The sequence below is a fragment of the Lepidochelys olivacea genome (genome assembly GCF_965140295.1).
Source record: "Lepidochelys olivacea isolate rLepOli2 genome assembly, chromosome: 5".
NCBI lineage: Eukaryota > Metazoa > Chordata > Testudines > Cheloniidae > Lepidochelys > Lepidochelys olivacea.
This window is the reverse complement of record NC_140415.1, coordinates 19,344,551-19,364,475: the sequence shown is the minus strand read 5'-3', so window position 1 is coordinate 19,364,475 and position 19,925 is coordinate 19,344,551. Positions and strand designations below refer to the sequence as shown.

The following is a 19,925-nucleotide window of genomic DNA, read 5'->3' as shown; positions in this document are numbered from 1 at the left end:
CTCACAGGATAGAGATGAAGCAGGGAAGAAAGACCTTAACTGGAAACAGGAATCTGACAGATCAAGGCCTTTCTGTGTTCCTAGGGAGGAAAACAGAATGGGGGTATCAGAGCTACGAAAAGATTGAGTAGCATTAAAATGACTGGCTTGGTAGGAAATATTCCAAGATTTAGTGAAAGAATTGGGAGTAGGGAGGCAGAACTGATTGGGAGAGAGATTTAATTAGACTAGAAATAGACAGAATTGACTGGGACTGAATGGGTTTATTTGGCGAGCACAATAGCGAGTGGGGAGTGAAGATCCAGTAATGAAAATTAAACATCCACAGATGCAGAGTTAGTGTGGCTTTGGGGGTGCTATTTTTCACCCACTTAGTAAGCTTGGATGAGAAGGTGTTGGTGAAAATTTTCCAGTCCTGTTTACCTTAATTACTGCCTAGTCCGACAAAATGGGTGGGAGAATCAGAATGCCTATTGTCATTTAGCTTTGGGAATATTAAGGATAACTGAATAATTCCTAAACACTTTTTAAAAACTTGAAGAACCCACTATACTGCTGAACCACATTTCTTAGACCTGGTTCTAATCTCACTCATACTGGTTTTGCACTGGTGTAATTCCATTGATTTTCAGGGAGTTAAATTGACACTTGCTCAAATAAATTTGCTAGTCTCTAAGGTGCCACAAGTACTGCTGTTCTTTTTGCGGATATAGACTAACACGGCTGCTACTCCGACTCCTGTAAATAAGATCAGGCCCCATTATGCATTTGCAGCAATTTATTTCCAGACACTGTGGTACACTCCAAGCTGTCACAGATACCAAGGTTTATTTGTCTGAGTGATAAAAATTGTATCTTTCCTAAAAAAAAAATCAGTCATCTCAAAAATTGTCTGACTTTCCAGCGCAGATGCAAGTGAATTCTTGGAAATACTGTTGTGTAAATAACAGAATAGGAGAGAAGCTGAGCCCTGATTAGGGGGCAGGGCTTCTCTGACTAGGGGTCATAAAAGGTAGCCAGCCAGCGGCACAGATGGCTGCAATGGCACAGGAGCCAGCAAACAGAAGAGTCTGTCTTGTGGTGCTTGTTTGGGATTTGGTTTTGCTGTGGGCAGTGGTGTTTGGGTGGGGTTTGTGTTTCCCAGATTAACAGGATTGAGGTGGGAAGGCAATGACAGATACAGAGGCAGCAGTGGGAGTGACCCATGTAGCAGAAGACACAATGAAGATGACTGGATGTGGAAGCTGAGGTATGTGCATGATCCTGGAGGGGGCACCTGGTAAGAGTTTTGTCTGCATGAAATGCTGTCTGATAGAACTGATCGGGGGGAAAAAGATCTGAGGTTTGGAGATGCAGGTGGAAAGTCTGGTTGAGTTTAGGAAGGGGTTTGAGCAGATTATGGAGCAAAGACATGAGGTATCTGAAGGGAAAAGCTCAGACTTGCAGATGGAAGCAGGGCTGGGGAATTCTGAGGGGAGACTGGGTGAGGATAGTGGTCAGTGGAAGCACGTGACTAAAAGAACCAGGCAGAGGAAAAGACAGGCTAGTGAAGGAGAAATAGAGCTCAAGAACAGGTTTGCAGAGTTGGACAATGAAGAAGGAGCTCAGCAGGTAGTCGCTGAAGGTGGAAGGGCAAGGAAGAAGAGAAGAGCAGCTAGTCCTATAGGAACAGGGGAAGAGTCAATGGAGACTATACCAAATATGAGCCCCAGGAAGATACAGGATGGGTTGAAGAGGATTACAAGGGAGAATAGGAATGGAAAGAACTTGCAGCCAGAGGGAACAGGGGATAGACTGGAGAATAGCACCGTCACCAGGAAAAGGCAGGTCTATGTGATTGGGGACTCTTTACTGAGAGGAATAGATAGGCCTGTAACCAGAGCTGATCCAGAGAATAGGAGGGTGTGCTGTCTTCCAGGTGCTAAGATATGGGATGTAGACCTGAGGTTGAAAAGGATTCTAAAGGGAACAGGAAATAATCCCCTAATTATCCTTCATGTGGGAACAAATGATACGGCTAGATTCTCGCTGGAAAGTATCAAGGGAGACTATGCTAGGCTGGGGAAGACGCTTAAGGAAATCGAGGCTCAGGTGATCTTTAGTGGGATTCTGCCTGTTCCTAGAGAAGGGCAACAAAGGTGTGACAAGATTATGACTATCAACAGATGGCTTAGGCAGTGGTGCTATAAGGAGGGCTTTGGGATGTATGGCCACTGGGAGGCATTCATGGACAGAGGACAGTTCTCTTGGGATGGACTTCATCTGAGTAGGGAAGGAAATAAAGTTCTAGGATGGAGGCTGGCACAACTGATTAAGAGAGCTTTAAACTAGGAATTTGGGGGAGATGTCCAAGTAATCTCCACACTGGATTTTAGCATTGAGAGGAAAGAAAACGAAGTAAGAGAGGATACAGCTGTGGGTAGGAGGAAGGGCAGCGTAGATACCAGTCTAATAGGTTATACTGGCTGTAGAATGACTGTGCCTAATAGGGTACAGAATGTGAGTGAGGCCAAACAGCAAAAATTAAGATGTTTGTACACCAGTGTGAGGAGTCTAGGTAACAAAATGGAGGAACTAGAGCTACTGGTGCAGGAAGTGAAACCAGATATTACAGGGATAACAGAAACATGGTGGAATAGTCGTCATGACTGGACTACAGGTATTGAAGGGTATGTGCTGTTTAGGAAAGACTGAAATAAAGGTAAAGGTGGTGGAGTAGCATTGTATATCAATGATGAGGTAGAATGTAAAGAAATAAGAAGCGATGAAATGGATAAGACTGAGTCCATCTGAGCAAAAATTAAATTGGGGAAGAAAACTATTACAGCCTCCCCTGGGATAGTGCTTGGGGTGTGCTATAGACTGCCAGAATCTAGTTTGAATATGGATAGAGCCTTTTTAATAAAGTAAATACTAGTGGAAACTGTGTGATCATGGGAGACTTTAACTTCCCAGATATAGACTGGAGGATGAGTGCTAGTAATAATAATAGGGCTCAGATTTTCCTAGATGCAATAGCTGATGGATTCCTTCATCAAGCAGTTGCTGAACCGACTAGAGGGGATGCCATTTTAGATTTGGTTTTGGTGAATAGTGAGGACCTCATAGAAGAAATGGTTGTAGGGGATAATCTCGGCTCAAGTGATCATGAGCTAATTCAGTTCAAATTGAACGGAAGGATTTACTAGGGCTTTTTATTTCAAAAGGGCTGACTTTCAAAAATTAAGGAAATTAATTAGGGAAGTGGATTGGACTGAAGAATTTATGGATCTAAAGGTAGAGGAGGCCTGGGATTATTTTAAATCAAAGCTGCAGAAGCTATCGGAAGCCTGCATCCCAAGAAAGGGGAAAAAATTCATAGGCAGGAGCTGTAGACCAAGCATCTCAGAGAGGTGATTAAGAAAAAGCAGAAAGCATATAGGGAGTGGAAGAAGGGAGGGATTAGCAAGGAAAGCTACCTTATTGAGGTCAGGGGATAAAGTGAGACAGGCTAAAAGTCAAGTAGAGTTGGACCTTGCAAAGGGAATTGAAACCAATAGTAAAAGGTTCTATAGCCATATAAAGAAAGAAAGAAGGAAGAAGTGGGACCGCTAAACACTGAGGATGGAGTGGAGGTCAAGGATAATCTAGGCATGGCCCAATATCTAAACAAATACTTTGCCTCAGTCTTTAATAAGACTAAAGAGGATCTTGGGGATAATGGTAGCATGACAAATGGGAATGAGGATATGGAGGTAGACATTACCATTTGAGGTAGAAGTGAAACTCGAACAGCTTAATGGGACTAAATCGGGGGGCCCAGATAATCTTTATCGAAGAATATTAAAGGAATTGGCACATGAAATCGCAAGCCCATTAGCAAGAATTTTTAATGAATCTGTAAACTCAGGGGTTGTACCATATATTGGAGAATTGCTAACATAGCTCCTATTTTTAAGGAAGGGGGAAAAAAAAGTGACCTGGGTAATTACAGGCCTGTTAGTTTGGCATCTGTAGTATGCAAGGTCTTGGAAAAAATTTTGAAGGAGAAAGTAGTTAAGGACATTGAAGTCAATGGTAAATGGGACAAAATACAACATGGTTTTACAAAAGGTAGATTGTGCCAAACCAACCTGATCTCCTTCTTTGAGAAGGAAACAGATTTTATAGACAAAGGAAACACAGTGGATTTACCTAGATTTCAGTAAGGCATTTGATACCGTGCCACATGGGGAATTATTAGTTAAATTGGATAAGATGGGAATCAATAGAAAAATTGAAAGGTGGACAAGGAATTTGTTAAAGGGGAGACTACAACGGGTCCTACTGAAAGGTGAACTGTCAGGCTGGAGTGGAGTTCCTCAGGGATTGATTTTGGGACCAATCTTATTTAATCTTTTTATTACTGACCTCGGCACAAAAAGTGGAAGTGTGCTAATAAAGTTTGTGGACGATACAAAGCTGAGAAGTATTGCCAATTTAGAGAAGGACAGGGATATCCTACAGGAGGATCTGGATGACCTTGTAAACTGGAGTAATAGTAATAGGATAGAATTTAATAGTGAGAAGTGTAAGGTTATGCATTTAGGGATTAACAACAAGAATTTTAGTTATAAGCTAGGGACGCATCAATTAGAAGTAACGGAGGAGGGAAAGGACCTTGGAGTATTGGTTGATCATAGGATGACTATGAGCCACCAATGTGATATGGCTGTGAAAAAAGCTAATGCAGTCTTGGGATGCATTAGGAGAGGTATTTCCAGTAGGGATAAGGAGGTTTTAGTACCGTTATACAAGGCACTGGTGAGACCTCACCTAGAATACTGTGTGCAGTTCTGGTCTCCCAGGTTTAAGAAGGATGAATTCAAACTGGAACAGGTATGGAGAAGGGCTACTAGGATGATCCGAGGAATGGAAAACTTGTCTTATGAAAGGAGATTCGAGGAGCTTGGTTTGTTTAGCCTAACTAAAAGAAGGTTGAGGGGAGATATGATTGCTTTCTATAAATATATCAGAGGGATAAATACTGGAGAGGGAGAGGAATTATTTAAGCTCAGTACCAATGTGGACACAAGAATAAATGGATATAAACTGGCCACCAGGAAATTTATACTAAAAATTAGACGAAGGTTTCTAACCATCAGAGGAGTTAAGTTTTGGAATAGCCTTCCAAGAGTAGCAGTGGGAGCAAAAGATCTATCTGGCTTTAAGATTAAACTCGATAAGTTTATGGAGGAGATGGTATGATGGGATAACATGGTTTTGGTAATTAAATATTCATGGTAAATAGGCCTAATGGCCTGTAATGGGATATTAGATGAGGTGGGATCTGAGTTACCCAGGAAAGAATTTTCTGTAGTATCTGGCTGATAAATCTTGCCCATATGCTCAGGGTTTAGCTGATCGCCATATTTGGGGTCGGGAAGGACTTTTCCTCCAGGGCAGATTGGAAGAGGCCCTGGAGGTTTTTCGCCTTCCTCTGTAGCATGGGGCACGGGTCACTTGCTGGAGGATTCTCTGCTCCTTGAAGTCTTTAAACTACGATTTGAGGACTTCAGTAGCACAGATATACGTGTGAGGTTTATTGCAGGAGTGGTGGGTGAAATTATGTGGCCTGCGTTGTGCAGGAGGTCAGACTAGATGATCATAATGGTCCCTTCTGACCTAAATATCTATGAATCTATTTCATTTTATTAAAAAGAAAAGGAGTACTAGTGGCACCTTAGAGACTAACCAATTTATTTGAGCATAAGCTTTCGTGAGCTACAGCTCACTTCATCTGATGCATACTGTGGAAAGCGTAGATCTTTTATACACACAAAGCATGAAAAAATACCTCCCCTGACCCCACTCTCCTGCTGGCAATAGCTTATCTAAAGTGACCACTCTCCTTACAATGTGTATGATAATCAAGGTGGGCCATTTCCAGTACAAATCCAGGGTTTAACAAGAATGTCGGGGGGGGGGGGGGGGGGAGGTGGAGGTTAGGAAAAAACAAGGGGAAATAGGTTACCTTGCATAATGACTTAGCCACTCCCAGTCTCTATTCAAGCCTAAGTTAATTGTATCCAACTTGCAAATGAATTCCAATTCAACAGTTTCTCGCTGGAGTCTGGATTTGAAGGTTTTTTGTTGAAGAATTGCAACTTTCATGTCTGTAATCGCGTGACCAGAGAGACTGAAGTGTTCTCCGATTATGCGAGGTAACCTATTTCCCCTTGTTTTTTCCTAACCTCCCCCCCCACCCCCGACGTTCATAGAATATCAGGGTTGGAAAGGACCCCAGAAGGTCATCTAGTCCAACCCCCTGCTTGAAGCAGGACCAATTCCCAGTTAAATCATCCCAGCCAGGGCTTTGTCAAGCCTGACCTTAAAAACCTCTAAGGAAGGAGATTCTACCACCTCCCTAGGTAACGCATTCCAGTGTTTCACCACCCTCTTAGTGAAAAAGTTTTTCCTAATATCCAATCTAAACCTCCCGTTTAGATTGGATATTAGATTGGACGTTCTTGTTAAACCCTGGATTTGTGCTGGAAATGGCCCACCTTGATTATCATACGCATTGTAAGGAGAGTGGTCACTTTAGATAAGCTATTGCCAGCAGGAGAGTGGGGTCGGGGGAGGTATTTTTTCATGCTTTGTGTGTATAAAAGATCTACGCTTTCCACAGTATGCATCCGATGAAGTGAGCTGTAGCTCACAAAAGCTTATGCTCAAATAAATTTGTTAGTCTCTAAGGTGCCACAAGTACTCCTTTTCTTTTTGCAAATACAGACTAACACGGCTGTTACTCTGAAACCTGTCATTATGCAAGGCAATGTATTTAGCCATATGGAGTGGAAATCTATCAACTGCATGAAAAAACTTGTACGGATACAGACAGGCATCATCTTCCTTTCCAAATGCAAACAGATGGACATCGTACCAAAAGGACTGAAGGTAAAAAATCCATTACAATCTACATACCACACAGACTATGCTGGCAGCTTGTGCCACACGCTCTCAAAGAAACTGCGGAATCACCTGATCAACATCCTCTACAGCAAACAGGGAAAGATTAAGAATGAGCTCTCAGAACTGGATACTCTCATAAAAACACAACCTTCCACACAAACTTCCTTGTGGCTGGACTTTACTAAAACTAGACAAGCCATTTACAACACACACTTTGCTTCTCTACAAAAGAAAAAGGAGACTAAACTTTCTAAACTACTACATGCCACAAGGGGCCACAGCAATGGTTCCCTCGTCCCACCCAGCAATATTGTTAACCTATCCAACTATACTCTCAGCCCAGCAGAAGCAGCTGTCCTATCTCGGGGCCTCTCCTTCTGCCCCTCCACCCCCATGAACATGATACAGTTCTGTGGTGACCTAGAATCCTATTTTCGATGTCTCCGACTCAAGGAATATTTCCAACATACCTCTGAACAACATACTAATCCACAGAGACCTTCCTACTAACACTACAAAAAGAAAGATTCTAGGTGGACTCCTCCTGAAGGTCGAAACAGCAGACTGGACTTCTTCATAGAGTGCTTCTGCCAACATGGACGGGCTGAAATTGTAGAAAAGCCCCATCACTTGCCTCAGCCGTGCGGAACACAATGCCATCCACAGCCTCAGAAACAACTCTGACATCATAATCAAAAAGGCTGACAAAGGAGGTCCTGTTGTCATCATGAATAGATCAGGATATGAACAAGAGGCTGCTCGGCTGCTTTCCAACACCACTTTCTACAAGCCATTACCCTCTGATCCCACTGAGAGAAACCAAAAGAAACTACAGCATTTGCTCAAGAAACTCTCTGAAAAAGCACAAGATCAAATCTGCACAGACACACCCCTGGAACTCCGACCTGGGATATTCTATCTACTATTCAAGATCCATAAACCTGGATCTCAGTCACCCTGACAGCAGGATTGTCTGGCTATGTAGACTCCCTCCTCAGGGCCTACACTACCAGCACTCCCAGCTACCTTCAAGACACCACTGACTTCCTGAGGAAACTACAACCCATCGGTGATCTTCTTGATAACACCATCCTGGCCACTATGGATGTAGAAGCCCTCTACACCAACATTCCACACAAAGACGGACTACAAGCCGTCAAGAACACTATCCCTGATAATGTCACGGCAAACCTGGTGGCTGAACTTTGTGACTTTGTCCTTACCCATAACTATTTCACATTTGGGGACAATGTATACCTTCAGATCAGCGGCACTGCTATGGGTACCCGCATGGCCCCACAATATGCCAACATTTTTATGGCTGATTTAGAACAACGCTTTCTCAGCTCTCGTCCCCTAACGCCCCTACTCTACTTGCGCTATATTGATGACATCTTCATCCTCTGGACCCATGGAAAAGAAGCCCTTGAGGAAGTCCACCATGATTTCAACAATTTCCATCCCACCATCAACCTCAGCCTGGTCCAGTCCACACAAGAGATCCACTTCCTGGACGCTACAGTGCTAATAAACAATGGTCACATAAACACCACCCTATACCGGAAATCTCCTGACCGCTATTCCTACCTACATGCCTCCAGCTTTCACCCTGACCACACCACACGATCCATCGTCTACAGCCAAGCTCTGCGATACAACTGCATTTGCTCCAACCCCTCAGACAGAGGCAAACACCTACAAGATCTCTGTCAAGCTTTCTTACAACTACAGTACCCACCTGCGGAAGTGAAGAAACAGATTGATAGAGCCAGAAGAGTTCCCAGAAGTCACCTACTACAGGACAGGCCTAACAAAGAAAATAACAGAACGCCACTAGCTGTCACCTTCAGCCCCCAACTAAAACCCCTCCAACGCATTATTAAGGATCTACAACCTATCCTAAAGAATGACCCAACACTCTCACAAATCCTGGGAGACAGGCCAGTCCTTGCCTACAGACAACCCCCAACCTGAAGCAAATACTCACCAGCAACCACATACCATATAAGAGAACCACTAACCCAGGAACCTATCCTTGCAACAAAGCTCATTGCCAACTGTGCCCACATATCTATTCAGGGGACACCATCACAGGGCCTAATCACATCAGCCACACTATCAGAGGCTCGTATACCTGCACATCCATCAATGTGATATATGCCATCATGTGCCAGCAATGCCCCTCTGCCATGTACATTGGTCAAACTGGACAGTCTCTACGTAAAAGAATAAATGGACGTAAATCAGATGTCAAGAATTTATAACATTCATAAACCAGTCAGAGAACACTTCAATCTCTCCGGTCACGCGATTACAGATATGAAAGTTGCAATTCTTCAACAAAAAAAACCTTCAAATCCAGACTCCAGCGAGAAACTGTTGAATTGGAATTCCTTTGCAAATTGGATACAATTAACTTAAGCTTGAATAGAGACTGGGAGTGGCTAAGTCATTATGCAAGGTAACCTATTTCCCCTTGTTTTTTCCTCCCCCCCCGACGTTCTTGTTAAACCCTGGATTTGTGCTGGAAATGGCCCACCTTGATCATCATACACATTGTAAGGAGAGTGGTCACTTTAGATAAGCTATTGCCAGCAGGAGAGTGGGGTCGGGGGAGGTATTTTTTCATGCTTTGTGTGTATAAAAGATCTACGCTTTCCACAGTATGCATCAGATGAAGTGAGCTGTAGCTCACGAAAGCTTATGCTCAAATAAATTGGTTAGTCTCTAAGGTGCCACTAGTACTCCTTTTCTTTTTGCGAATACAGACTAACATGGCTGTTGTTCATTTTTATTTAAACAGAACAATACAGGAAATCAGACTAATAGCGATCAAAATTGTTTGGCTTGTCAAATAATCTTCTCCCATTTAGTGTGACTCTTAAAGGACTGCACATAATGAAGGAGGTTTCTCACTGGTAGTGGCATTTTAGTCAGGAGTGAATTCTAAAGCACTGATGTCTTTTATGCCTTTAAGTCATCACTTTTGAAATAGTCAGTTATTTCTCCATTCTATGGGAGCCCCACATGAATATTCAAGCAATTTGATTATTCAGTGAAAAATTCTTAGGAGTTTATATATATATATATAAAATTTTCCATTCTGCAGACAAATGACTATACCAGAATGTTTGCTTAACTCTTTTCAGTGCTGAGAACAAAACAACAAAAAAACCCGCTTAATGCGGAATGCTTAACTCTTTACAGTGCTTCTCAGTGAGCTGCACAGAGGCAATGAAGGTAAAAATCTTTCAGCGTATCCTAGAACTAACCCCTAACGTGTTGACCATCTTTCTCCAGTGCAGAAAAGCATGGGCCCCACGCACCAACAACTGCAACCTAAACTCTGTCTCCCATCCACAGCTTCTCCTACCTGCTGCCAGCCAGATCCCGGGCCCTGTTTTCACTTATGCCAGTTTTACAACAGTGGAACCACCTTGACTTCAGTAGAGCTACTGCAGATAGATACAGGGGTCAGTGACAGGAGAACCAGGCTCTTGAAGTCTGCATCCAGTCGCTCCCTCTCTAACCTCCAGAAACATCCATTTTTTGGTCTCACCTGGCTAATTGCCCAAGCCAAGGGTGGAGATGCAGGTTCCTTGGGCAGGTAGATTTGAGATCAGTGAAAGATTGTGACTGCAGGGAGGTGAAGTGAGTCAGGACCTGCTTCAGGGAAGATTAGCAAATTTGCTCCACCTCCCTACTGCCAAATCCTTCCTGACACTAGAACCCTTGTGACAATCAACTGGCTGTGTTAGATATCTGGGAACCAAACAATTCCCTACGGTTTAAATGGAAGCCAACATCTTAGATACTCCTTTGGTACAGAAAATGTAGAGTTCACCTAAAAAACCCCTACAAGCATATAGTCCATTATCTGTTGATCCACCAAGGAATCATTTATTGCATTCTGAATGTGCTGTGGTTTAACCCACAGAAGCATTTCTATCTCCTCATTCTTTCAAGTCAGCTATTAAATCTGTCATTTAATAAAACACCATTCGCTAAAATAAAGACCCTTTGCAGATTTGTATTGTAATACAGCATAGTAAGCCACATACAAAGGGATAGCGGTAAATGAGGAGGAAAAAAAAAAAAAAAGACTCTTTTCTAACACACTTGGGGCCAAATTCATCCTTGCTATAAATCCACTGAAGCAAATGCTATTGCATTCATGGTTCCATGTACAATTGCAAAACACATACATTCATTTTAGATTGAAGAGGGAAAACAACCCAAAAGAAAAAACAAAAGTCAAGGCTCTAGGAGAAAGAGCAGAGAGTGTGTAGTCTCTACAGCAAATCTGAAAACAAAGTATAGCTGTACTGTGCTCATCGGGTGAGCTCAGAAATTTAAAGGTTCAGCACTGAAAAAACAAAACAAGACTGTAGAGAGTCTCACATCAGGACTTAATTCCACTCTATGCTATTATTATAGCTTTTAGACCGATAGAAATCATGGGTGTTGAAAGGCATAGGATATACCACATAGTGCACAACTGTAATTTTTTAGGGGCAATGTATTTTACCAGAAGTTCTTAATCATGCCGTTTGATAAATAGCAACCTCTACATCTAAATTAATGTACTCTGGCAGCAAGCACATTGAGTGTCTGCCCTCGGAATTTCTAGGTACACTAAGGGAACGTTTATGAGGACATTTTAAATGGGTTGCTACATCCTGATGCAGATTTGTCAGCAGGTGTATTTATAGTGTTGTTTCTCTGAATGCAAACATAAAGTGCAGTGCCATGAGAGCTGTTGCTTATCTCTACAGCTGTTCAAACTTTATCAACATCACAACTGAGCCGGACCTGCAAACATTCTGTATGCAGGGCTACTAACTCTGGCTTCTTTAGCCTTCACATGCAACCCCTGATTTTTGAGAGCATTGCGCCACACTGAAATTTTTTGCTCAGTTGAGTGTCTGGAGCTTGGGAAAACTATCTCCTGTTTTTAAAAAGTCTGAAGCAAGAATTAAAAATGTTTTGGGACAGATCCTCAGCTGGTCTCAATGGGCATAGCTCCAGCCCTTTCTTTTCACATGTCTGAAAGCATGTGATTTATTTTACCCTTGGGTGATTGATGTGCACAATTAGTTTAAGAGATCCTATAACAGAGTTCAGGAAGGATAGAAAATAATGAACTAGTTCTACTCCTTCCCAAACACACACAAACAGACTGCAGCCTGAGGTTATAGCTAGGAGCTCTGCTTTAGCGTTGAAAAGACTAAATATGTTTTGTTGTGGTGCATGTGCATGAAATGCTATCGGAAACTGTGCCCATTTACTCTAAACTGATATGTTGTGGCAATAATATTTCTCAATCAGTTACATTGTGAACAAAAAGCCGTGTATTTTTCTTCTAGTTAGCTGATTTTCTTGTATTGTACATGCCACGCTATATTCTAACTTTACTCATTCTCCCAGCATTGAGCAGAAGAAGTGTTAATGACAGCAGAATTTGGTATTCTGTGGGTTTGCCTACACATGGAGTTAGTCAGGAATAGCTATTCTGGAATAATTCCTTGTATGGATGGTTTTATTCTAAAATAAGAGTACCGTGTTCTGGTTTTGCAACTACGGTCTCTCTTGCCCCTAATTCGGAATGACCCTGTACCTCCGAGTGAATGTATTACAGATTTCATCTCAGCAGAACAGGAAATTGATTCTTGAAACATGCAAGCAGCCTCTTCCCACCCCACACCCCCAAGAGATCAGCTGCTTCAAAGGAATGAATTGGGCTGCTCAAAATGTAAGATGTCCCACAAATACATTAAATCTGTTTTATAGGTGGATACATCTACATCACACCTTTTAATGAAAAACAAAACAAAACACAAACACTATCAGCCTACCACAGTGTTAAAATCCCAGCTCTGAGCTGCTCAGTGCACGGTAGGGCACTGAGTGCAGGTCTACACTACAGTGGGGATTGATGTTCCGAGATCGATCCACCAGCAGTCGATTTGGTGGGTCTTTACTAGACCTGCTAAATCAACTGCAGATCACTTTCCAGTGGACCCCTGTACTCTATCCCCGACGAGAAGAGTAAGGTAAGTCGACAAGAGATTTTCTCCCATAGACCCCCACAGTAACTCGACCCAAGATACAGCGACTCCAGCTATGTTATTCACATAGCTGGAGTTGCACAGCCTAGGTCGATTTACCGCAGTAGCGTAGACATAGCCTGAGTTGCCAAACTGTATTTGCACCTCTTCTCCTGTACTCCTGGCTGTTCTGCTCCTTCTGAGCCTGTTGAGATTGAAATGGACAGGAATTCTCTAGAGATCACTTGTCAGTTTCACATATCTCCTTCCTCCAGAACAGATTTCCAGAGTAGATGACAGCTGGCATGATATTTAACTTAATTTATTTAGACATACATAAATGTGTCCACTCCTGCCTCTAAAATTTAATTAGTTATATCCATATCCATCTACATAGATACACATACACACAGACTGGTCCAACGTCTTTTACTAAAACCCCATGACACTCAATCCTGTCCAGCCCACACTAAGATTATGACCCTCCACAACAAACCCAGCACTCTAGGGTTATTCTAAGTGGATCTCTGAATTATGGTTTATTTTTTATTTGGAAAGCTAACTGAGCCAAAAAGATGGGGGAGAGGGAAATGAAACATTTTGTGCACCGTCAGCCTTGCCAGTGCCCATTGAAGTGACAACTGCCAGGAGATTAGGATAATCTAATTTCTACTGAAAGTTTGCATGGTCCCCTCGTGAGCAGTAATGGTGAAACTCAAATAGCCCTTCAGAGTAGCAGAATCAATATAACCTTTTCATTATTGTGAAGCAACTCGCTATTGATTGTGAGGAAACCTCTCTGCTCCCCAGGAAAACCTCTTAATACATTGACTGTCTCCCATTCCTGCATTCTAAAACCTTGCCCTCTCTCCATGTTGTGTCTGGAATAAATTCCTGCTGCTGAACAATGTCCATTTTGGTATGCAAGCCACAATTTGAACTGAACTGCTCACATTTTATACACAAAAACTAGCCACTCTAAACTAGAAGCAGATTTCTTCTTCCTTTTATGCCCATGTAAAACTTGCTGTAAGTCCATCAGCATCCTTCAGCTAAACTTGATGTAAATCCAGACTACCCATCAGCAGACCTTGCCCTTAACCGTCCTACATTTTAAACAACACAGAACTAGGGAGACCAGTTCTGCTCCATTTACACGTCATGCAATCCTACTGACTTCCATGAGGCATAACTGAGGACTAAATGGTTGTCTAGTGCTATAAGAGTGCTAGTACTTAACTACAATCACCATCGACAGTGAGTAAAACCAACTGCCTGCCACGACAAAAAAGTCTTATTTAAAACTGGAGGCAGAACAGAACATGAACGCTTCAGCAAACATCAGCAGTAACCTCTTATTGAAGTAAAGCAGAACCTTATCCGCCTTCAGAAAATACCGGAGTGCTGTAAGTTATAAAACCATATACAAAAGTCAAACAATAAAGTGGGGCAAATTTGCGGGGGGGATCCACAACTAAATTCATAATAAAAGTTTAAAGAATCTGGAAAACATTGTGCCTATCTCTTTTCATTTTCCTTAGAGCTCTTCAGAAAGCACACATGAAATTTCTAACAGCAAGAAAATGGAAGCATTGACACCTCCATGCTTTTTCAAGCCAGCTGTTTGATGTGAAAATATTAAGCAGAGGGCACCAAGTAACAGGGTCTGGTGACCTATTGCTGAAGATGGGTACCTGCTGGCATATAAATCCATATGCCTTAGAAAAGCGTCAACTTTGAAAAACAAAAATCAAACCAAACCAAAAAAACCCTTTACAATATAATCTGAAATGACCAAAGGGTAGAAGAAGCAAAGACATAAGAACAGCTGTTTGCCATTTTAGGCCTAACTTCCTTTTCACACAGTTCCCGAGCAGTTATAAACATGCTAGATGAGTGTGAGTCCATTCCAGCAAGCACTCTCTCTCGCCTGCTTGCCAGACTCACCAGCGTGTGAACTTGGGTGTCAGATTTCAGGGACCGATGTTTGCTTTACCTTTCCGTCCCGCACTCAACTCCTCCTAGGCAAACCCTCCCCCCATAACCCACTTTTTGTTGGAAAAGTTTAAGAGCGCAAGCCAAGAAACTTACTCCGATAGTCCCGAGCGATTAGGTAGATCCCGCTGCTGTCAGGGCAGTGAAGGAGTTGAAGTTTGTTTTAGCACCACCCCTGGGAGCGAGCCTCACAAGGCTTCTGTCTGAAAGGCTTGTATGAGAAGAAGGCGTGCCCTGAGCGCCTGTACACGGATGTTAGGAACTAACCTCGGGCAAACCTTGCTTGTGACTCAACTGCAGGCACTAACTGCTAAAATACACACTCTGCCCTTTGTTAAAGGCTCTGCCCTGTTTGATGTTCTGCACACAAGCTAACAGCTGTGTGGTAGCAGTGTCAGGCTTAATAAAATGGGATCAGCTGCCACAGGTTATCTGCAGCAATTTAAGTCCCTTTTTAGCACATGGAGGGGTTGCATTGATTAACCTAGCAGTCTAGTATCTAGATAGAGAGATACCACTTAGTATGCTTGGGTTGGTAATTTTGCACCAGTTCATTCAGGGTAACTTTCTGTGTTTGTAATACTCTGTGTTGCTTTTAACAATTGTTTCTATGTAACTATATGGTTTGTCGCATTACCACCAGACCTCTGAGCCTGCTAAAGGCCAAACATGGGGTGCAGTGGGTGATAAAGACCCAAGAGACACCAAAGATTATTCATGTAGGAAACTTAAAATGCTATGTTTCAGAGTAGCAGCCGTGTTAGACTATATTCGCAAAAAGAAAAGGAGTACTTGTGGCACCTTAGAGACTAACCAATTTATTTGAGCATGAGCTTTCGTGAGCTACAGCTCACTTCATCAGATGCACGAAAGCTTATGCTCAAATAAATTGTTTAGTCTCTAAGGTGCCACTAGTACTCCTTTTCTTTTTTTAAAATGCTATGATATCCCTTTCTTTAGTGTGAATGACTCTTCCGATAATCTCTGGTCCCTGACTCTTTATGTCTGATTTAAATTATTTTCTACAATAAAAGCAAGGGGGTACCAAATTTGTGTAAAATGTTGGCAATTTTGGGAGCAAAATTTCTCTCCAACTGTAGTAAAGTTGAGAGGTATGCATATCATCCGCTCCACAACTGGCACCATATATAGATTGTGTTCAAATGGCCACCGCTTTAGTAAAACAAAATAAAGTCAAAAAAACATTTTCCTGGACTGTTATATCCCCATTAAAAGGAAAATAGTCAAAAGATCTGTAATAGCAGAGCAAAGGGTGAATCCTTATTTCCTTGATTAGTTTCATTGGGTGACCCCCAGTTATTTTGTTATGTGAAGGGGTAAATAACACTTCCTTATTCACTTTCTCCACACTATTCATGATTATCTAGACCTCTATCATTACCCCTGTTAGTCATCTCTTTTCCAAACTGGACAGTCCTAGCCTTTCTCATCTCTATTCATATGGAAGCTTTTCATAACCTTAATCATTTTTGTTGCCCTTCTCTGTACTTTTTCAATTTCTAATATATCTTTCTTGCAGATGGGGTGACCAGAACTGCATGCAGTAATCAAGATGTGGGTGTACCAAGGATTTATATAGTGGCATTATGATATTTACTATGTTATGTATCTCTTTCCTAATGGTTCCTAACATTTTGTTAGCTTTTTTGTTTGCTTGTTTACTACCACTGAACACTGAGCAGATGTTTTCCGAAAACTATCCTCAGTGACTCCAAGATCTCTTTCTTGAGTGGTAACAGCTAATTTAGACCCCATCATTTTGTATGTGTAGTTGGGATTATGCATTACTCTGCATTTATCAACATTGAATTTCATTTGACATTTTGTTGCCCAGTCACCCAGTTTAGTGAGTTTCTTTTTGTAACTTTTAGCAGTCTGCTTTGGACTTAACTATCTTGAGTAATTTTGTATCATCTGCAAGTTATTCCACCTCACTGTTTACCCCCTTTCCCCAGATCGTTTAGACTTCTAAAAGGAGACTTTCTTAGTATTAATATAAGTCCTTGAGTTGTTCTTTGTGGTATCCCAGAAGGAAATAAGACAGAATGCAAGCAGAAAGGAACAGCTTGCAGCTCAGTCTCAGAACATAGTTAGTCTCAGCTTGTGGGAGACCCAGCTTTCATGTCTGTGTGTCCAACATTGATCTGTAATCTCTGGGGGTGGCAGCAGGATTCTGTAATACAGGTGTGTTTCTGAGAAAGAAGGGGGATTGTAGTATAATCAGAAGTAAGGGCTGAAAGATTCAGAACAAAGCATTGCCCTAAATATTCAACCCATTCATCTACTGCTTATCAGTCTCTGAAATCATTAGGGAATAACAGTCTTTTAGATTATAAGATCTTTGGGACACAGACTGTCATTTATAAAACATATATACAGCATCTAGCACAGGTCGGGGTCCTGACCTGCTTGAGGACTCTAGATGTTTCTACTATAATATAAATAATAAATATATTTCTATCTAAAGCATTGCCTAACTTTCTAACTAGTCAATATGGGAGGATAAAGCATATTCTTATGGAATACTGTCCCACTAATTATACAAAGTCACTAGTTAGGGCATGGATAAGGGGTCTATATATTGCATAGCCTCACTATATTGTAATCAATCAGCATAATAACTATTACATTCAGAACAAATTAGAGTATCATGAGGAACTCAGACTACATAATCACAATGGTCTCTTCTGGTCATAGAATCTCTGAATATAGTTTGCTTTAGGCCATGCTATAAAGTTGTTACAGTATGATGTAGCCGAAAGCAAACTATATGACAAACACTGGGAAATATGATGATAACAAATGAGAGAAGGAGAAGATCAAGGAGGCCGGTTTACACTATGAGTTAATGCACATTCACTTTTCAACTTCTGAGACCTGGGGTCAAGTCCATCTCCTAGCACAATTTAAAATGAATTTGCTGGCCTCATCTTAGTCCACTCAATGTAGTGAAATGTATTTTAGATCAGTATATTATGCAATGCTGTGGAGGGAAGTTTGGTGGTAGGATGAAGAAATGTGCATCACACTGCTATCAACTGGGACATGTGAGACCCCAAGCAAAGGTTTTCTCCATTTTAAAAAGAAAAAACGAGTAGGAGAGAGAGGCAGAGCTGTGGGAAAGGAAAACCAGTAACAGTAAATAAGAAATAAGTGTTTTGATTATCTCGCTTTCTTCCTTTTTTTATTTATTTTTCTACTTAATACATAAAAGGAAGTAATTGTATCTTGGGGCTCTCATGAAAAATCTTCAAGTAGGAGTTATAGTTTTCCTGGAACTCATTGATAAAGTTGCAGCCTTCCATATAATAGCATAATTGTGTACACAGTATTATCTTTGGTGTGAGTTCAGAGCTCAGAATTGACCGGGGCTCAGATAGCATGGTGATGAGCATGGTATAAATACCTAGATACTGTAGATTGAGGAGGACTGTGCATATAATACAACTGTATGTGGGAGATCAGAAAACTAACTGCCAAATTCACTGCTGACTTACCCATGGAAAACTCCACTGGTATCTCTTGATGTTTGCCCATTAATGCCACTGGTGAAACTGGTTTGAACTAGCATTGATGAAATGCTAGAATTTTGCCTTTTTGCCTTTTCTATTTACAATGCTGGACCTAACGGCGAGTCAGTGGTACCTATGGCACATTTTTGGTCTCCATGAAAGTCTTTTGGTGTTTAATTCTTTGGGGTCCTTCAACTCTGCCATCCTGTCATATCTCCTTGCCCTCAAAGAGCCAAAAACAGTGGGAAAGAAGAGGTGCATAGGAATTGCCACACTGTATCAGACCCTTGATCCATCTAGCCCAGTAGCCTGTCTCTGACAGCAGCCAGTACAGGATGCTTCAGAGGAAGGTACAAGAAACACTACAGTAGGTAGAAGTTGGATAATCTCTCCCCCATGAGTGTATTATCCTAATATCTAACAGAGTTTGGGTAAACTCCAGAGCATGAAGTTGTATATCCCTTTTAATGCTCCTTTTTAGGATTAACTATTATAATTCTTGTTTATCTCAGTGAGAGAGAGAATAGTGGGGCATAAACTAGGTTGGGAAGGAGTAGGGTTATAAGTCAGGGGAGAAAGGGGCAAAAAGAGAATGGGAGAAGTAGGGCAGGCAGAGAGAAGGGGAGCAAGAGAAGAGGCAGATACAGCTGGGGAGAAGTGGGCTCCAGGTGAAAGTGGGGGGAGCAGAGAAGTGAGGGAGCAGGACTGAAAGAAATGGGGGGATGGGAGAACACACACTAAGAGGGAGAAGAACAAAACAAGAAGGATATGAAAGAAAAGAGGTGAGAAACCAATACAATGGAAGACGAAGGCAGTGAAATGCTCAAAGCTGGAGGAAATGGGGCAGAGACCCACTCAGGGGGTAGCTTTCAGGTGGGAGGAGTGCTGTAGGGGACAATGTGAGGCTGAGATGGATGGAGGCAGCCACCCAAGTCCAAGCTTGCCTGACATCCCCCCTGTCTGAACTCAGGCAGCTAGCCTGAGCCGCCAATCATGCAGCAACATCCACACTGCTCTTTTTAATGCGCTCCCATGAGTAAAGTTAGCATGAGTCTGTCTACCACGCTGGGAATCCCACCTCCGTGCTGCAGTGTAGACATACCCAGAGATGCTCCACTTAATCTTCATGTCCCAGGCCTGGTAGATCTTGGCTGGGGGCCTGAATAGATTTACATGATAAACTGTGTGGAGCAGCTGCTATTGTTTTGTAGAGATGTGGGGTGTGGCTGGAGAAACAAAAGGTCTCTGATGGAAGGTGGGGCTCTCACCTGCAAAGGGGCTGAACAGATGGGGGCAGGTTGTAGCAGGGTCTCAGTGCGTTGTTCTAGAATGTCTAGAGAAAACAATGGAGAGCTCCCTGCCTTAGTAAGAAGCACAAACAACACGGTGATGGCTGATTCTAGTATGCAGCATGAAC

At 42.1% G+C, this 19,925-nt stretch overlaps 1 protein-coding gene across 4 annotated transcripts in view; it reads right to left on the bottom strand.

Moving 5' to 3' along the window:
• The window catches only part of RAB27B (RAB27B, member RAS oncogene family), a 238,864-nt gene that overhangs the window by 37,664 nt on the left and 181,275 nt on the right, over window positions 1–19,925 (bottom strand). For 2 of the 4 annotated variants that reach the window (XM_084629474.1, XM_084629472.1), the window contains exon 1: window positions 15,072–15,173. The exons of the other annotated variants lie outside the window; for them this stretch is intronic. The gene's annotated coding sequence lies outside the window, so the exon portion shown is untranslated. Of the gene's footprint in view, window positions 1–15,071; window positions 15,174–19,925 lie in introns of those variants that run through there. 4 annotated transcript variants of the gene reach the window in all.